General features: G+C 44.4%; 1 protein-coding gene across 1 annotated transcript in view; it reads left to right on the forward strand.

Annotated features, from left to right (window-relative positions):
• The window catches only part of LOC123934564 (transcription factor SPT20 homolog), a 98357-nt gene that overhangs the window by 22731 nt on the left and 56622 nt on the right, over nt 1-19004 (forward strand). The window lies entirely within an intron of this gene.

Raw genomic sequence — 19004 nt, forward strand, 5'->3', positions numbered from 1 at the left:
CTTAAATTCCGCATATGAGTGAAGTCATATGGTATTTGTCTTTCTCTGACTGACTTCTTCCGCTTAGCATAATACACTCTAACTCCATCCATGTCGTTGCAAATGGAAGGATTTCATTCTTCTATATGGCTGAGTAATATTCCATTGTATATACATACCACATCTTCTTTATCCATTCATCAGTTGATGGACACTTGGCTGTTTCCAGAATTTGTCTATTGTAGTAATGTTGCCATAAACATAGGAATGCATATCTGTTTTTGAATTAGTATTTTCATATACTTTGGGTAAATACCCAGTAGTGGAATTCTTGGATCATATGGTAATTCCACTGTTATTTTCTGAGGAACTGCCATACTGGTTTCAGCAGCTGTCTTCTCTTGCTCATCTCTACCTTTTGGACTTTCTGGCCATGAGCTCATGCTCACACTTGAAGTTTTTACAAATCTTCTTTCCTAAACTCTTGGCAGTCACTGGCTAAGCTCCACTCTGGGGAACCCGAAATCCCAGGCACAGCTCCCCTCTGCACAATGGGCAAAACAACGTTAGAAGCTGAGAGGGCAGGAAAGGCACACAGAACCATGGGGAGGGCACATTGGAACAGTGAAAGGGATAGACCATTATGGGAAGCACTTGACATTATCCACTAAGTGCTTTGGGTTTTGCTAAACAAGGGTGAGCTGTTAAGTGGGGGTAAATTGATGATGCCGATTGCTCGCTGTTCGCACATCTGAGCAACAGATCAGACTGTAAAAGATCCTTTGAGAGTTGGGGCGCCTGGGTGGCTCAGTGGATTAAGCCGCTGCCTTCGGCTCAGGTCATGATCCCAGGGTCCTGGGATCAAACCCCGCATCGGGCTCTCTGCTCCGCAGGGAGCCTGCTTCCTCCTCTCTCTCTCTGCCTGCCTCTCTGCCTACTTGTGATCTCTCTCTCTGTCAAATAAATAAATAAATAAATAAAATCTTAAAAAAAAAAAAGATCCGTTGAGAGTTGTTTAAAACGTAGATTTCCTGGGCCTCATCTGGAGATCTTCTGATTCAGCTGATAGTGCCTGGGAAGTTCATCGTCAACATGCTCCCCAGGCAGTTCAGATGTGGGGATCCTTGGGAAGCTCTGCTTAGTGGCCGGCGGAGGCTGCCAGGCGCGCAGTAAGGGTGGACAGGTAGGCTGGGTGGTAGGCAGGGTCCCCACGGGCGCTTCGTCAAGGCAATCAGGTGTCCACTCATCCACTCATGAGCAGACATGGAAAAGCGTGGAAACCACTTCCTGAGACCCCCTTTCCTGAGGAGGCTCAAAGTGAGACGGTGAGTCAGGCAGCTGCACAACAATTGTCCCAACTGGTCATTTTTGTGAGCCCTGAGGGAAGGGGTGATGTGGTTTGTGCAAGCACAGTTAGGAGGTGTTTTAAGTTGAGTCCCCCTGGAACGCCTGAGACTAGGATTCGCGTGCCAGCGGTCTACATGGGAGGTGATGCCAGGCAGCCAGCAGGGTAGTGGGAAGAGATGAGAAGGGAAGGCAGCCGATGCACGGTAAGGGATTGGTGTCAGTGAGCAGGTCGCCACCCTGGACCACTGGCAGCGGTCCTGCCGGAGACATCTGGGAGACCGTGTTGCATGTATCGCTGAATGGTCCCACTTGGCAGAGAGAGGCTGCGGTATTTTGCCATTGAATCCCTTTAATCAATGATTGAGGGCTGCCCCTGGGAACTTTTGGCCTACTCTGGATTTGTGGTACGCACCCTCTGTAGCTGGAGAAGCCCCAGGCAGAGTTACAGACCCTGGCAAAGAAACGCTATCTAGGTGCGGTGCCTGGGGGCTCAGTCGGTGAAGCATCTGCTTTCTGTTCAGGTCATGATCTCAACTGCTGGCCTGCAGAGCTGGTGTGAGGTGGGTCAGCTTGTGTGCAGGAGGGCAAGCTCTGTTCGTGCCCTGATGCCTGCAGTCAGACTACTCAGCCTGGCGGGATTGCCAGGATAATCTCAGCCAAAGAATTCTAAGAGGTCCCGTCCTCCAGTTCATGAGATTCCAGAAGGCTTGCGCTGCTGGTGCTCGGGAATGAGTGTCCCCGAGGTAAGAAGGAGGCCAGAGCCTCCACCCACCCCTTTGCCTTATACATTTTCTGTCCACCCTGTTGATGGATCTTGGAGCTGTGCCCGGTTCTTGGAGGATGGATCCCCTCCCCCAGTGTGCCAGGCTGAGCCCAAGAGGAAAGCTGTGAGATGCGGCCAGCATTGGTGGAGTTCCTTCTGGAACAGGCTTTTCTATCCATTTCTTCCTAGTTTCATCTCTGGGCTTGATCATTCACTGCTGTCTTTTTGGTTTACCTTTTGTTACTTGCGGTGCTGATGAAGGCGTGAGAACTGACCCACCAATCCTGGTTGTCGTCAGGGAGGTGACAGTGAGAGTGATGGGAAACAAGAGAAAAGGACAGGGACAATTTGACATAGTCAAGAAAATGATCCCCAGGTGTATCCCCAGAGTTTAGGAAAGAAGATTTGTAAAAACTTCAAGTGTGAACATGAGCTCATGGCCAGAAAGTCCAAAAGGTAGAGATGAGCAAGAGAAGACAGCTGCTAAAACCATCGTCATGATGCCAAGCCACAGAGGAAGCCACAGAAGAGAAAAGGCAGGCAGATCTAAGGCAGCCATCCCGGTGGGCGGCAGAGAAGGCTCTCCAGGAGCTTTTTAAAGGGATCCACCTAAAAGCCGAAACCTGGCATCCTTGAAAGGAGAAACACAAAGCATGCCATAAATTTATCAGAAATCAAAAGACCAGACCAAGCTCAGATCTGAGAATGATACTAATGTCGCCGTATAAAAGCTTTTATGCTCTAGTCGAACCAGAAAGAAAATGAGGACAGGATGGATCTGCTTGGGACGAGTGAAGTGATAGAAACAAATGGCAGAGAGGAAAGGACCACACAACTCCTGGTTTGTTTCCCCCCTTTTATTATTGTTTACTAAGGGAGTGCTCTTTAAACTGGAAAGGGTAAAAGAGTCGTGGTTAAACCAGAGGAAGGGGCAGAAATAGGAAAAAGTCAGTGCTATGTGTGGAACAAGTTCAAGTCAGGCAAACTGTAGGTACAGAGAGCTGTCATGAGGGGGGGTGGTGTATTCAGTTTTGTAGGTCAAGTTTTCAAAGAAGCACTGTCAGAAACAAAGGGAGAGGGTACCTGAGAAATAGAGGATCTGAAAACTATGGTGCACGAATGAAAGCTGTCTGAGCCGGATGAGTTTAGCCAGGAAACGGGAGGCTTGGAGGAAGCATATCCACGCTAGCACCATGCGTGTGAATGGATGCCATTTAGAAACAGACGAGACTGTGCTCTGGTAGGCTAGAGAGTGGAGCCGAGCCCAGTGGGTTGACATTCTAGGGAAGCACAGTCCAATTCCATATTAAAACTTCCAAATGTTTAGAAACAATTACCATTGAACATCTGCCTCAAAACAATGATGTCACCACAACAGTAAAGTCCAAAGTATGAGTAACTGAATTTGTCAAGGCTCTTGTAGACAGAATTTTCGTACCTGGTGTGAGGGTTAGGTTACTGTCTCGAGCATTAGTTCTTAACCTTTTATAGGCCATGGAATCCTTTGAAGACTCTCATTAAAAAACAAAAAACAAAGATCCTCTTTATTTGAAAATGCTTGTATGTGCCAACACACCACTTCTGTTCAGTTTCAAGGAGTTCCCGGTTCCTAAAGCAGGATCACGGTCCCCAGGTTGAGAAGCCCACAGGTCAGGGGATTCTTCTGTTTCTAAAATGCAGTGATTCTAAGTCTTTTCCCTAGAAGTTACATTTTTCACAAATCTCTCCCCAGTACACTTTTGTCAACATTTTCATGGCTTCAGACCAAAAATAAATAAAAAATAAAAAATAAAGGGTGCTGATTTCATGAAACCAGCTGAGTGTTCAGGACGTCCGAAGGTTTTTTCTGTTTCCTGATGTATGATTTCCACCTTGTGGCAGCACTTTCTCTCAACACCTGTGTGTTCAGCACTTAATATACTAGCCAATGCCTAGTCCCAAAGATTCAGCATTTTATTTTTTTTAAGATATTTTATAAATTTGACAGAGAGTAATCACAACTAGGCAGAGAGGCAGGCAGAGAGAGAGGAGGAAGCAGTCTCCCTGCGGAGCAGAGAGCCGGATGTGGGGCCCGATGTGGGGCTCGATCCCAGGACCCTGGGATCATGACCTGAGCCGAAGGCAGAGGCTTGAACCCACTGAGCCACCCAGGCGCCCCAGATTCAGCATTTTAAATCAGGAAAGGACTGATCCCAAGTTGTTTGCCTCTTCCAGTTGTGTCTGCATCAGGTCGAAGCAATGCTGTAATACATAGAAGCACCACCAGATAGCACCCTTGGGAAAGTTTGCTTTGCAGTTGATTTTTTAGCTCTGACGTCTGTTCTAAACATAGCATGGTAAAATGCTTGGGGAAGAGGGGAGAGAATCGGTTAGGGAGGAGGAAAAACACCAATGACAGGACAGCCCTTGCACTTTCCTGGGTTTTATATACAGAGACAAGCTTTGATTACTTCCTTCTACTTCTTAATGATCAGCTTTTGGAGGCTAATGCATAGATTTATTTAATATATAAGTATTTCTTTCATACACACACATACATTTTTGCCTCTGATGATGCTCCATGTGATTTAAAAGCTGCTCATAATTTGGAGGAAGAACCTGTTATCCTTTTGGATTGTAAACTTGCACATTCATTCCTTTTTGCGTCTGTCCCCTACTTCAATTACAGTAAAAATATTGAGTTTGCACGAAAGCCTCACAGAAGACCTTTCTGGGAAGGGAAAAGCTTGGTTAGATCAGCTCTCTCTGCTGTGAACATTAGACTAACTGGAAAGAAGATCAAAGGGAAAGGAGAAGGCAGAAGTGGGCTTGGGTGGAAAGCAAGATTATCTCTGAAATTGATTATCTATTCAATCTTCTTTCTTGCTCCTTCCAAATTCTTAAAACAGTTTTTAAAAACCCCACATTCCTGCTACATGAAGCCTCATGTTTCTATTTCTTACTTTACTGCTCAGCGTGGCACTTGCTGCCAGTTGGTAAACTTCCTTAAGGGAGGGAACAATGTTGATTAGAGTGTAGTTATCTTTGTTGACAAAGAACCTTCCATGGTTTGTGCTCTTTAGCAGGTAGCTAGCAGAAATAAGAAGGCTCAGAACAGATGCATATTTCTTTAGGGCACAGCTTTGGCCAGCCCTCCTTTCATTTTTGTACCTGCAAGTGGAAAATCACCACTTTAATGAGCCACGTACCCTGTGGAAAAAAAATGTTTGAAATTGCACAGCAGAGGAAACCCTTTCCAAGTGTGAGCGGTAGTGCAGAACCCCACCAAATTCAAAATGGAGGATTCTTTTCTTCTTACATTTTATTTAAAAAATAGTTGTGCTAGAACCCTGCCTTTCTGAGCAGAGAGGCATGAACAGAATTCCATGGTGGTAGAGCCAGGAGGAAGCAGGCCTATTGCCATTCAGAGGACATCTTTCCTGGCGTGGCTCTCCCGGGTGTTACAGGGAATGCAGAGATTTACAGGGAATGCAGAGATTAAAGACACACTGTTCCTCTCCTCTAGGAGCTTCCAACCTGGGGGGGAAGGACAAACATACAGAGACCCTATGTTATGCCTGGAATTAGACTTGAGTGCCAAAAGCAAAATAAAAATAAAGTAGGGCTCTGCTTGCTGGGCAGGGCTGCAGCAACTGAAAATCCACTCAAGTGTAGTCTGTTAGTAAAGTCAAATTACCCTTTGTCCAATTCCGTTGGATAGTGTAAGTAACTGGCTGGATGTCGGCTATTTTTCTTCTTTTTCATACTTCTCTGTTCTTTGTAAAATTTCTAAAATAAGCATGTTCAGTACCCCCCCATTATAAAAGCAAGTAAGAGTCTGAAGAGGAAAACTTATACCTTTTTTTTTTAAAGATTTTATTTATTTGACAGAGAGAGATCTCAAGTAGAGAGAGAGGGAAGCAGAGAGTCCTCTGCTGAGCAGAGAGCCCAATGCGGGACTCGATCCCAGGACCCTGAGATCATGACCTGAGCCAAAGGCAGTGGCTCAACCCACTGAGCCACCCAGGCGCCCCTAACTTTTTTTTTTTTTTGGCAATACTCATACTATGTTGGCAAAAGCAAATGCTTGTCTGGCGGCTACTCTGGTGCCACGTACGGTTCTAAGTGCTTTTATGTAGGAACTCATTTAATCCTCTCAGCCGCCTTATAAGAGAGGTACTCTTCTTCAACCCATTTTGCAGAGGAAGTAATGGAGGCACCGGCAAGTTCGGTAGCTGGCCTGGGTTACACCAGGATTTTTTTTTTAATATTTTCTTTATTTGACAGAGAGAAATCACAAGCAGGCAGAGAGGCAGGCAGAGAGAGAGGAGGAAGGAGGCTCCCTGCGGAGCAGAGAGCCCGATGCGGGGCTTGATCCCAGGACCCTGGGATCATGACCTGAGCCGAAGGCAGAGGCATTAACCCACTGAGCCACCCAGGCGCCCCTACACCACGATTTAAGTGGCTGAGCAGGCTGGTTCCTGAGTGCACTGCTAGGTTTAGCAAACAGTATGCAGCGGGAGTTTTTCCTCCTAAATTAATTTCCCAGGTGACTCTGAAGCTTGTCAGCCTGTCTGGGGATTGGGCTGGAGAATGACCCATTCCTGGAGCTGAATGATGCAGGAAGGGAGATGCTGGGAATGGAAAGTCAGACTCAAATGGCTCTGTTACTTGGAAGAACCTTCAAGTGGAGACCAAAGAGTTTCCAGCTGGTTGGCTTTGCCTGGCCGAAAGAGTTCCAGGCAATAGTAATTCCTTTTCTAGAAAAGCTGTTGCCCTGGGAGGGAACAAGGGGGAGAGTTGCTGCAGGTGAGCTGAAGACCTTGGGGAAAGGCATTGGGGTTGGGGTTGAGATTGGAGTCATGTGATGAGGTTTCGGGTTCGAGTGCTGGCTAGAGTTTAGGGTTTGGATTAGCGTTAAGGCTTCAGATGAATATTTGGATTAGGGTTTTGAGTTAGTGTTAAGAGGTTTGGATGAGGGTTAGCTGTTAGGAGTTAGAGTAAGGTTTAGGGTTAGAGGATGGAGATTAGGGTAGAAGCTAGGGTTAGTGTTAGGGTCAGGGAAAGCCGTCAACATCCAGCTCTTCTGAGGTCTCTGAAAACTCTTGCCACTTCTGGGTCTGGGGGAAGATATGAGACTGTGGGAAGGTGATTTTCCAGACCCCAGACCAAGGAGGCCCTCGGGATTCCAGCCCACGATGTCAGGTCTCCTGTGCAGGCAGAGTTTGGGCACAAGGACCAGTCCAGGAACCCTAGCCAGGATGCACCCACAGTCAGGTGGTCTGGCCGCCTCGAAGGATAGACCCTGGGAACTGAGGGCAGGCTTGAGCTGCAGGGTGAGGTCTAGCATAAGTTTCTGTAATTTAATTTTTAATAATGACCATGCTTAGAGCCTGCCAAGTTTCTGAGAATTTAACCACTGGCTCTTGCAAGCTCATGCGAGTCTGCTATAGCATGGCATTGGTCTGAGCCCATATCCAGTTGTTTCATACTCACCACAGCTCTATCTATACCATGAAAGCTTCTAGTCACATCTGAATATCCAGGAGGAAATTGGGTTCTTAGATGTCACCCATTTAGAAGGGAAACAGAAGAATGTCAGTCACAACATTCTAGTTATGGGCATTGTAGAAACAGGTATCCTACAATTTAGTAAAAGAAGGAAGGGCTTGTGGGTGGCACAGTCAGTTAGGTGTCTGCCTCTTGAGTTTGGCTTGGGTCATGATCTCAGCATCATAGGATCGAGCCTTGTGTCAGGCTCTGTCCTCAGCAGGGAGTCTGCTTCTCTTTCTCTCTCTCTCTCTCTCCCTCTCCCTCCCCCCAGCACCCCTCTCCCTGCCTGTGCACACACACACTCTCTCTATAAAACAAACAAACAAATAAATAATAAAAAAGGAAGCAGATGGGTAAAGAAGTGGTATATACATGGCCGTGGAATATTACTCAACCATGAAAAATAATGGAATCTTGCCATTTGCCACGACATGGGTGGAGCTAGAGAGTGTTATGTTAAGGGAAGTAAGTCAGCCAGAGAAAGACAAATACCATATGATTTCACTCATATGTGGAATTTAAGAAACAAAACAAATGAACATAGGTGGGAAAAAAGAGCAGCAAGCCAGAAAACAGGCTCTTAACAATAGAGAACAAACTGAGGGTTGCTGAAGGGGACATGGCAGGGAGCTGGGCTAGATGGGGGATGGGGATTAAGGAGAGAAGTTGTTATGATGAGCACCGGCTGTTGTATGTAAGTGATGAATCACTATATTCAGTGCCTGAAACTAATATTAACTCTGTATTAACTGGAATTTAAATAAAAACTTGAGAAAGAAAAGAAATGTTAAATTATAATAAGGAAGCACATAAATTCCCTTCAGATTGATATGTATGTCAGTGCATGGGTCTTTTGGCCGTGAGGGTGATACTCTGGAATGAGTACTGCATCTCTTCGTGGTGGAGGACGCATGTTGAAAACCTCCTTCCGTAAGCAATGACACTCGCACTGGTAGATGCTTATGCTGCCTATCTATCCAGTCTGACCTTGACTGAGCTTGAATTTAAGAATCAGGTTGAGTCTAGGTGTGTCTGAGGTGTTTCTCACCCTCTTTGAACCAGCATGTAGACCTGGGACATGCTCTGCTCACAACGATGGCGGAACTACAAGAGAACAAGCCCAACCACAAAGGTGCATTTCAGCCTCGTTCGCATGTAAATTTGCAAACATCCCATTGGCCCAAGCAAGCCACATGGTCAAGTCCAGTATCAGTGGGGTGGGGAAATATACTCTGCTTCCAGTGAGAGGAATTATAAAGCCTCAAGGCAAAGAGTATAATGTAGGAAAGGGTGAAGAATTGAGGACAATGATGGCTGTACCACATGTTTACCAAATGGAATCTCCCCGGGATCAGCTTTTGACCCTGAACTCATTATTCAAATCTGTTCAACTAATAAGCCTTCACCTATATAGACAGAGAATGAAGATAATTGCTATTCTGATGTACAGTACTACAGAAGATATAACTCCTCAAACCTGATATCTTCAAACCTTTTACAGCTTTTTAAGGCCATACCATACATATCTAGGAATGTGTGGGAGTTGACCCTTCCCCACATCTCCATCATTGGTCAGCTGTTCACTGGTCTGGCCAGTTTTTCTGCCCATTTCCCTTACTGTAGGCCTGTCAGCCATCTCTCTCCCCCAATGATGGCCACCCCCCACCTCCATCCCAAGGGTTGGCAAAGACTCTCTCCTTGACCAAACTTGAGTCAGTTTTCTCCAAGTTCTCTTTTTGACTAGGCCTTGGCCTTAGGGTCAGTTCTTGGCCTGGTTACTTCAGTTTTAGCAAGAATCCTGCTGAGTCAGTTTACTGAAAACCTCCATCCTTGGTGCCTGATCATCTTTGATCTCTGATCAAATTTCTCCATCTCCACCCTTGACATCTCTCAATACCCTGGCCTGCCTTCAGCAAGAATCCTATTGAGTTGGTCTAGCAAAATTCCTGCTAGCCTTGATGTTTCCTCTCAGTAATTTTCCATCCACTGTCTCACCCTGCTCCTTGGCTATAAATCTCCACTTGTCCTTATTGTATTTGGAGTTGAGCCCAATCTGTCTCCTCTCCTGCAAAACCCCCATTGCAGTAGGCCCTTCTTGAACAGCCTTCCCTACCATCTTTAACAAGGGTCCAAACAATTTTTTTCTTTAACAGGGCTGAAGAAAGAAAGCAGGAAATTCTAGGTGCTATGGTGTCATGGTATCACGTGCACACAAAGGCTTGGAAGACTTGGGTTTGAGATGCATACCTTTTGCTAACCAGTCATGCGGCATTTGGGGAAACTTCTCTGAGTTTCAGTTCTCTCATTAATGAAGTGGAGATAATTCTACGTATCTTATAGGATGTTGTGTGGTTTAAATGGCCAAAGTTGTTAACACCTAAAATGTTGCCTCGCACCTGGAAAGCACTTGATAAATGTTTTTAGTTGGAAGACAACATCACCATCATGTCACATAGCGCCATGTCACAACCTACATTGGACACATTTCCAAATCTATATTGTAACTTCAAAACCTGTAGAGGTGCATTAGACTGTAAGCTGTTTTCCAGGAAAATGTCCATTGTCTTCCATGAAGGTCTAAGGCATAAACCAGCATCAGGGTGTCGACCTGCCCTCTGAAGAACTCAGAACTGGTTCTTCTGCACCTGGAGGCCACCCAAGGGTCATTCCATCCCTATCCTGATTCGCAGCCTCTACATCTTCCTTCCTGCCCACAGTTGGGCTATGTTACTCCACCCATAACCCCCCCCCCCCACACACACACCCCTTTTCTGATTATGGCTACATTTTCTCCAACATAGAGCACATTCTCTACTAAGATCCAGGCAAGAAATTCTGGGAAGTGGTGACCTTTAAGGCTTAGCGTGATTCCTCACTGACAAATCTGGAATGAACCCATCTTCCACTGCCTTGAGGGGTAATTGTGCCTTATTAAAATGCATTGATAGTTGATCTGAAGCTGAGGAAGTTTGAAAGAACCCTTGTCTCTCCAACCTTACCCGCAATTCAACTCAGTGAACACTTATGGGATATCTTCAAAGGCAGAACTAGAGATCCAGAAAGAAGCATAGGGATGAGAAAGATTGGAGTACTGAAGGAAGATCATTGGGCTTTTCAGAGTTGGTAAACCAGGTGGCTAGGGATAAAACTGTGGTGGAGAATATTCTGTGGAAATTCCCACCTTGATATTTCTACTTGACCCTACTTCCATCCTGCCCCTTTCACAAAAAAGACAGATCAGTTTTCCTTCTTCCTTCTTCACCAAACTCATGATATATAGAGTTTATCATATGATATCATGATAGTTTGTCATATCTGATATCATATCAGATAATATACGATATTATCATATCATATCAAGGTTGCCGGCAGAGGGGTGGGGAAATTACTGTCAGCACCAAGCCTTCCTGAGATTCAGAGTTAAAACCTATTGCAGCGGACCAAGGTGACATAGAGTGCACACTAGAGGTGGAGAATGGCCACAAGGATCCTGCGACGCAGTTGGTATGCAGTGGTAGTAAGACTAGAGCAGCAGGCTGGTGACAGCTTTCCACCGGAAGTGGTATTCCATACGACATTGCTACACGACCATTGACTGTGTTCCCTATGCTGTGCTTTCCATCCTCATGACCTACCCATTCCATAGCTGGAAGCCTGTGCCTCCCACTCCCCTTTGCCCATTTTATCCCTCCCTCCACCCCATTCCCCAGTGTGTGGTGACCGATGGTAGGTACACTTGTGGTGGGCATAGCATAATGTATGAAGTTGTTGACCCACCATGTTGTGTACCTGAAACTAATGCAACAATGTGTGTCACGTATGCTTCAATAACTCTTTTTTAAAGGACTGGTATTCCCAGGTCTAGAGTATGGGGCACCAATGAACTTGTCTCAGTGCAGTCCTCCTGAGGACAGGCTTAGCCTGGCTAAGTGGCTGTGTGGATGGGTCCAAAGAGCCCTGGCCTGTGGGTTTGTTCTTTTTCATATCATATGACTTAGTGTACACCCCTTCTTTGGCAGCTGTAGTAAGGATGAGTGGTCCCATCAACTTCACTGGTTTGGTGGTCTGGTGGCCACTGGGGGTAATTGCAGTGTTCTTCAATGTTAAGAGGGTTCTGACTCCCACAAAGAGAGGCAGGAATTTCTAGGCTGAACACTGAAAATCCCAAGGGATTCTTTTTCTTTTTAAAGAGATTTTATTTATTTGAGTGAGCGCACAAGTGGAGGGGAGCGGCAGAGGAAGAGAGAGAAGCAGACTCTCTGCTGAGCAGGGAGCCTGACGCAGGACTCGATCCTAGGACCCTGAGATCCTGAGCCAAAGGCAGACACTTAACCAACTGAACCACCCAGGCGCTCCGAAAATCCGAAGGGATGCCTATCACGTGAGGAGATGACAGGAGGGCAGGAATACATGAACTTCTATTACCTATGGGAAGGTAAGAGCGTAAGTATTACATTCCAGACAATACTGAGCGGGAAGGAGAGGGTCACTTGAATTGGAAACCAAAGTCTGATACCCCAGGTATAAATACAAGGCAAGAAAAACCATCGGTGTGGAAATATCTTCACTGAAACCTTCTTAAATGCTAATGGAGTACACTCTTATGGTAGAGGTCTCTGGAGTTGACATGCACTTTTATATTATAGTTTTTGAAGTACAGATTTTTGTCTTTTTTTTCATTAGGGTAAAAAACACATAAAATTTACCATCTTAACCATCTTTAAGTGTCCAGTTCAATAGTGTTAAGTATATTTGCATCATTGTGAGGCAACTATCCAGAAGTTTTCATCTTGTGAAACTGGAACTCTATGCCCGTTAAAAAACACTCTTCTTTTCTTCCTCCCTGCTGGCTTCTGGTACCCACCATTCTATTTTCTGTCTCTGTGAATTTGAGGATTCTAATCATACATATCAGTGGAATCATACAGTAGTTGTCTTTTTGAGACTGGCTTCTTGGACTTATCAGAATGACCTCAAGGTTCATCCATGTTGTAGCATGTGACAGGATTTCCTTTCTTTTTAAGGTCAAATAATATTCCATTGTATATGGATACCAACTTTTGTTTACCCATTCATCTATTGACAGACGTTTATTTGGGTTGCGTTCATGTCTTGGCTATTATCATTAGTGCTGCTATGAACTGGAGTATGCAAATATCTCTTTGAGAGCCTGCTTTCAGTCCTTTGGGATATATACCCAGAAATTGGATGGCTGGAGCATATGGTAGTATTATTGTAAACTGTTTGAGGAACCTCTTGTTTTCCATAGGAGTTAAATCATTTAACAGTACTACTGACAGTGTACAAGGGTTTCAGTGTTTCCCCATCCTCACCAACACTTGTTACTTTCTGTGTGTGCATGCATGTGTGTGTGTGTGTGCGCACACATGCGTGCGCACATTTTCAAGGCAGAAAGACAGGCCGTCAGTCTAACAATCCTTGAGGAACTGAATCCTACTATCAACACAGGCAGAGAGAGGAGGAATCAGGCTCCCCACTGAGCAGAGAGCCCGATGCGGGGCTGGATCCCAGGACCCTGGGATCATGACCTGAGCCAAAGGCAGAGGCTTTAACCCACTGAGCCACCCAGGCCGCCCCATGTGTGTGTTTTTAATAGTGGTCATCCTAGTGGGTGTGAGATGGCATCTCACCGTAGTTTCATTCTGTGTTTCTCTGAGAGCTCGTGATGTTGAACATATTTTAATATGCTTGTTGGTCATTTGTGTATCCCTTTTGGAAAAATGTCTATTTAAGTCCATTGCCCATTTTTAAATCAGGTTATCTAATTTTTTTGTTGCTGAGTTACAGGAGTTTTAAAAAATATATTCTGGATATTATTCCCTTATCGGATAGATGATTTGTAAATATGTTCTCCTATTCCTTAGGTTGCCTTTTCATTGTTGATTGTGTCCTTTGATTCAGAAAGGATTTTAAGTTTGATGCAGTCCCATTTGTCTATTTTTGCTTTTGTTACCTGTTTTTTCTTTGTGTATGTATGTCATGTTCAGGAAATTATTGCCAAATCCAACATCAGGGAGCTTTTACCCTGTGTTTTCTTCTAAAACTTTTAAAGTTTTGGGTTTTACCTTTAAGATTTTAACCCATTTTGAGTTTATTTTTTGTATAGTATAAAGGTCTAACTACATACTTTTTCACGTGGGTATCCAGTTTTCCTAACACTGTTGAAGAGTCTGTCCTTTCTCCATTGAGTGATCTTGGGACCCTTGTCAAGGATCATTTGACCATGTAAGTTAGGGTTTATTTCTGGGCTCTCTACTCCATTAATATACCTGTTTTTGTGCCAGACCTCACTGTTTTTATTACTGTGGTTTTGTAATATGTTTTGAAATCAGGAAATATGAGTCTGTCACATTTTTTTTTCAAAACTTGTCCTTTTTGAAAATTGTTTTGGCTATATAAGTTCCCTTGGGCTTCCATGAGAATTATAGCATTTCTTTTTCCATTCCTGCAAAAAGTGCTATTGGGATTTTGGCAAGAATTGCACTGAATCTGTAAAGTACTTCAGGGAATATTGACATCTTAACAGTATTAACTCTTCCTGTCCATTCCTTTCAGCAATGTTTGGAGTTTTCAGTGTATAAGTCTTCCAAGTCTTTGGGTTTATTCCTAAGTATTTTATGCTTCTTGGTGTTGCTGTAAATGGAATTGTTTTCTTTTCTTTTCAAACTGTTAGTATATAGAAATGCAACAGTTGTGGGGGCACCTGGGTGACTCAGTCATCAAGCGTCTGCTTTTGGCTCAGGTCATGGTCCTGGGGTCCTGGGATTGGACCCCGCATCGGGCTCTCTGCTCAACAGGAAGCCTGCTTCTCCCTCTCCAACTCCACCTGCTTGTGTCTCTCTCCCTGTCAAATAAATAAATTTAAAAAAATCTTTTAAGAAATGCAACAGTTTTTTTTTTGCATGTTCATTTTGTATCCTGCAACTTTGGTTACTTTATTAGTTTTAACAGGTTTTTTCTGTATGTCGAATCTTTAGGGTTTTGAAGTACAGATTTTTAAAAAGATTTATTTATTTAATTTAGAGAAAGAGAGAGCACAAGTGGGAGAGGTAGGGAAAAAAATCTCAAGCAGACCCCACACTGAGTATGGAGCCCAATGTGAGGCCTGATCTCATGACCCTGAGATCACGACCTGAGCTGAAATCAAGAGTCGAATACTTAACTGACTGAGCCACCTGAAGTACAGAGTTGTTGGTTTTTTTAAACAGCCTCATTGCAAGACAAAGTATTGATGTATGACTGAAATTATGAGTCTCTAAATAGCTCTTGTGAGAGTAAGTTGAAACTTCACTGGAGAGGGTCTTTGTCCAGATTTCAATAAACCTAAGATTCATTGCACCATCTCTAATTGTGCAATACTTGACCATTGTCTGTTCTGTAATGGAAGGAAGTGGGCAGACTCTTTTGCTTACGTCTGTTAAAATATTCATGCATGTGACATTTTTGTTTTCAAAGACATTTGTATTCCTTTACCCTTCTAGGGAGATTACTGATAACGCCAAATAGTTTTCATCATGCCAGTGCAGATGGTAAAACACTGTGTTAGAACTTCTGGAGATTTCTGATTACAGTGAGTGTATTGTAGAGGAGGCTGGTGTTTCAGCCTCACAATTACAAAATTCACAGTAAGAATTGGTGGTGCTAGTGATGAAAAAGGTCTGACTTTGAGGTGGTTCTTATAGGTCAGTCCCTCGCATCTTCATCTTCTGATGATGCTCTCAGTCCTGCTGTGGTGGAAACAGCCAGAAATGTACTTGCAAAATCTCATCGCAAAGTAAGAATCTCTCTTTCAACAGATTCCTTGCCTACAAACATTCTTCAATGTAGGAGTTGTTGGCATTCTCAGAGGTAAATGTACACGTGGAAGAAACAAAAACATTCTTTGAACTGTCCACCCTGTGATCAAGACCTGAGCCAAGATCAAGATTCAGATGCTTAACTAACTGAGCCACCCAGGCGCCCCTAAAAACATTCTTGTTTTGCTAAAGTTTGAAAGAGTTCCTTTTAACTTTGAAAAATATATTCTGAGATGCTGATTCTGAACCGTTTGGGAATTGTGGCAACATCATTGGGTTAGTTTTAAACATATCCTATTCTGACCCCATCAGAGTTTTTAGTTGTCAGCATCAGAATCATTCTCTCTAACTTAAGGGGTTTGTTCAAAATATTAAATAGCTTTCAGAGTCTTGGAGGTCAGAGAGTCAGGCTTGGAGGCTGTACCTGTAGAGAGAAAGGCAAAGCTCATAAGTGCTTCATGCACCTGTCCCACAGGAACCTCCCTGCCGAGGTACCTATGACCTTATTTTTTTTTAAGATTTTATTTATTTGAGAGTGAGAGAAAGAATGAGAGAGAGAGAGAGAGCATGAGAGGAGAGAGGTCAGCGGGAGAAGCAGACTCCCCGCTGAGCAGGGAGCCCGATGCAGGACTCGATCCCAGGATTCCAGGATCAGGACCTGAGCCAAAGGCAGTCGCCCAACCAATTGAGCCACCCAGGTGCCCCACCTATGACCTTACATACACCATTCGGCTCTGAGTCCATGGCACCCAGCTCAATTTATCATTATTTTTAAAAATTAATGAGTTTGGATTTGAAAGCCTTGCAACAGTCTTTAATATATAATGGACTATGAAATTTCCTTGCTGATTGAGTCTGAGTCAGGCCAACTGCCCATTTTCAGGAGGAGCAATGACTTGGCTTGCACAAAATCTTGACTCTCCGGCCAGTATAGAGGGTGAGGTTGGGAAGGGGATGGATCTGCTCCAGTCTGTCAAGAGTTGAATTAAAGACGGTGTTGGTGGGCACAGATACCATTACTGGATTCCCTTTGCTATTTTGTCCTTGGAAAGGTGAGGCTTAGATTCTCTCCTACTTGTCCCTAATTAACTCTGGGGCCATAGGCAAACCATGCAATCTCCCTGGCTTCAGTATCCCTATCTCTAAAACCCTTGGAGAATCAGGCATGAGCCTAACAATAAACTATTATTAGCTTATTTTAATGATGATCACATTATTATTATTATTATTATTATTATTATTATTATTATTATTATTGGTTGTTCCACTAATCGCCACATGTATGCTATCTCATTTAATTCTCATAACCACCCTGTGAAGTGGATACTTTCATTCGGTTCATTTTATGGGTAAGGAAGCTGGGCCTAAAAGGGTTCAGAACCTCACCCAAAGGGGTAAAAAATCAGAGCTCACATTTGAGTAGAACACTGGCTCACCACAGGGCACCTGCTCCTAAGCCCTGCCTCTCCGTCTTTAGGGGAAATTCCAGCTTTAATGCTATTGTTCTCTGATTCAACCTTGATCCCTCAGTGGGAACTGAATCCCCTCTTTGTTTCTGTAAGACCTATAATTGCCCACCAAACTACACTCTTTCTGGTGCTGGCCCAGCATGGTGTAATGACACTCGGCCCTTCCTAACAAGGAAGTGTGTGAGGCTTAACGAGGTGATGATTGGTAAGGGCTTAGAGCCTGTTTAATGAAAGGTTGATCTTGTGGGCTTTCATATGGGAAAAGAATTATTTTTAATAGGAGAGAGAAACCGATGTGCACTCAATAGCAAGAGGCATTTTGTTTTTAGATGCAGTCTCTTAAACCAAGAGCTATCATTTTGTTTAATGATTTCCAACCTGAACAAGCACTATAAAAATTGAGCCTAAAATCAGTTAGTCAACCAAAAGGCAAACATTTTTGTAACCAGGAAATAGGGGAGCTTTACAGCCTTTAAACAATATAATTGGGGAGCACCCCCTGCCATCTTACCAACTGGCAACATAAAATACTTGCGTTTTAATCATTGCACAGATAGTGGGAACAGCCAGCTGATAGGAAGCTTAAATCTACTTGAGTCCCAGGGGAAAAAATAAGCTTAAAAACCGTGTGGTGTGTTTATTTTATTTGTGTGTTTTCCAATCTACTGCCAGGGATTAAGAATTCAAACACTATAAACATTGCAGTCAAGTTATACCCTCTCCTCCAAATGATATGCTAAGCCTGCTGGAAGATACACATAGGGACGGTGGAAAGGAAATTAAGTACAGGGGCCTGGCTTCTGGCTCTTGGCATGCTCTAGGGGGCCAACAACAGCCACCTTGGCCTCGGCCCTTGCTCTGCTAACACCAATGCCGCTCCTTCCTGGGCCATTCATGCCTCAGACATTTTCACGTTCCCATGCATACCCCGATCTCCATTAGGTCTCTCCTGCTTCCTGTGTCGAGGCACTTTGAACTTACCCTCGTGACCTTAGCCATAATTTTTCATCATTTACTTGCTAACGTCTGCCTCTCCCACCATGCTGTAAATTCCCTGTAGGTCTAGCCAACCTCTGATCCATAGTCTGGCACAGAGTAAGTGCTCGATAAATATTTGTGGATTTGTGTATTCCTGTGGGGGAATGGGAGAAGAATAGGAAAGAATCAAAAAAACAACTTTAATGGGATTTAGATCATCTTTCATCTTTCTGATGTCTTCATAAAAACGTAAGTTTCCCAGCGAGATTCCAGTGTTAGACATTTGTGCTGTAGGAGTCTGTGCGGCCTCTCTAGATGATCTGAGAAAGTTCAGAATACATTTCCAGTGGCTTCTTTTGTAAAAAATGATTTATTTATTTATTTGAGAGAGAGAGAGCTAGAGCAGGAGCAGCAGGGGCAGAGGGAGAGGGAGAGAACATCTCAAGTAGACTCTATGACAAGTGCAGAGCCCGATGTGGGACTTGATCTCACGACCACGAGATCATGACCTGAGCCAAAACCAAGATTCAGATGCTTAACTGACTCTGCCACCCAGGTGCCCCGTCCAGTAGCTCTTTTATCACCATTGTACTCCTTGGCATGGGAGGAGCCTTTAGCAGAATTGCGATGTCTGTGACATTTGTCTTTGGTCCTTTTTTTTTCTTTTTTTTCTAAAGTAGGCTCCATGCCCAGTGTGGAGTCTGACAGGAAGCTTGAACTCATGAGCCCGAGATCCAGACCCGAGCTCAGATCAAGAGTCGGACACTCAACTAGCTGAGCCACCCAGGTGCCCCGTCTTCAGTCCTCTGATGCCACTTAGTTCAGATGCAAGGCCATAGGCATTCAGTCCAGTGGAAGAATGGTGTGCTGTAATGTCAGAAATGTCCCGCTGCAGATCCTAGCCCCACTGTTTACTGGTTCTATGGTTTTAGGCTCTCATGGCAGCCACAAAAGTGTTCCACTTGGGGCTCTTGCTTTGGGAGCCTAGTTGACTGAGGTCCCAGCTCCTGCCCCTTCTAGAGCCGCTGTTGCATAGCGCCCAGGCTGTGCTTCCTGCCGATGACTGAGCACATCAGTCTACCAGTGCAGGCCATTCCAGAGACATTTGGCTTGAGGACG

This window comes from Meles meles, chromosome X, assembly GCF_922984935.1.
Source record: "Meles meles chromosome X, mMelMel3.1 paternal haplotype, whole genome shotgun sequence".
Lineage (NCBI taxonomy): Eukaryota > Metazoa > Chordata > Mammalia > Carnivora > Mustelidae > Meles > Meles meles.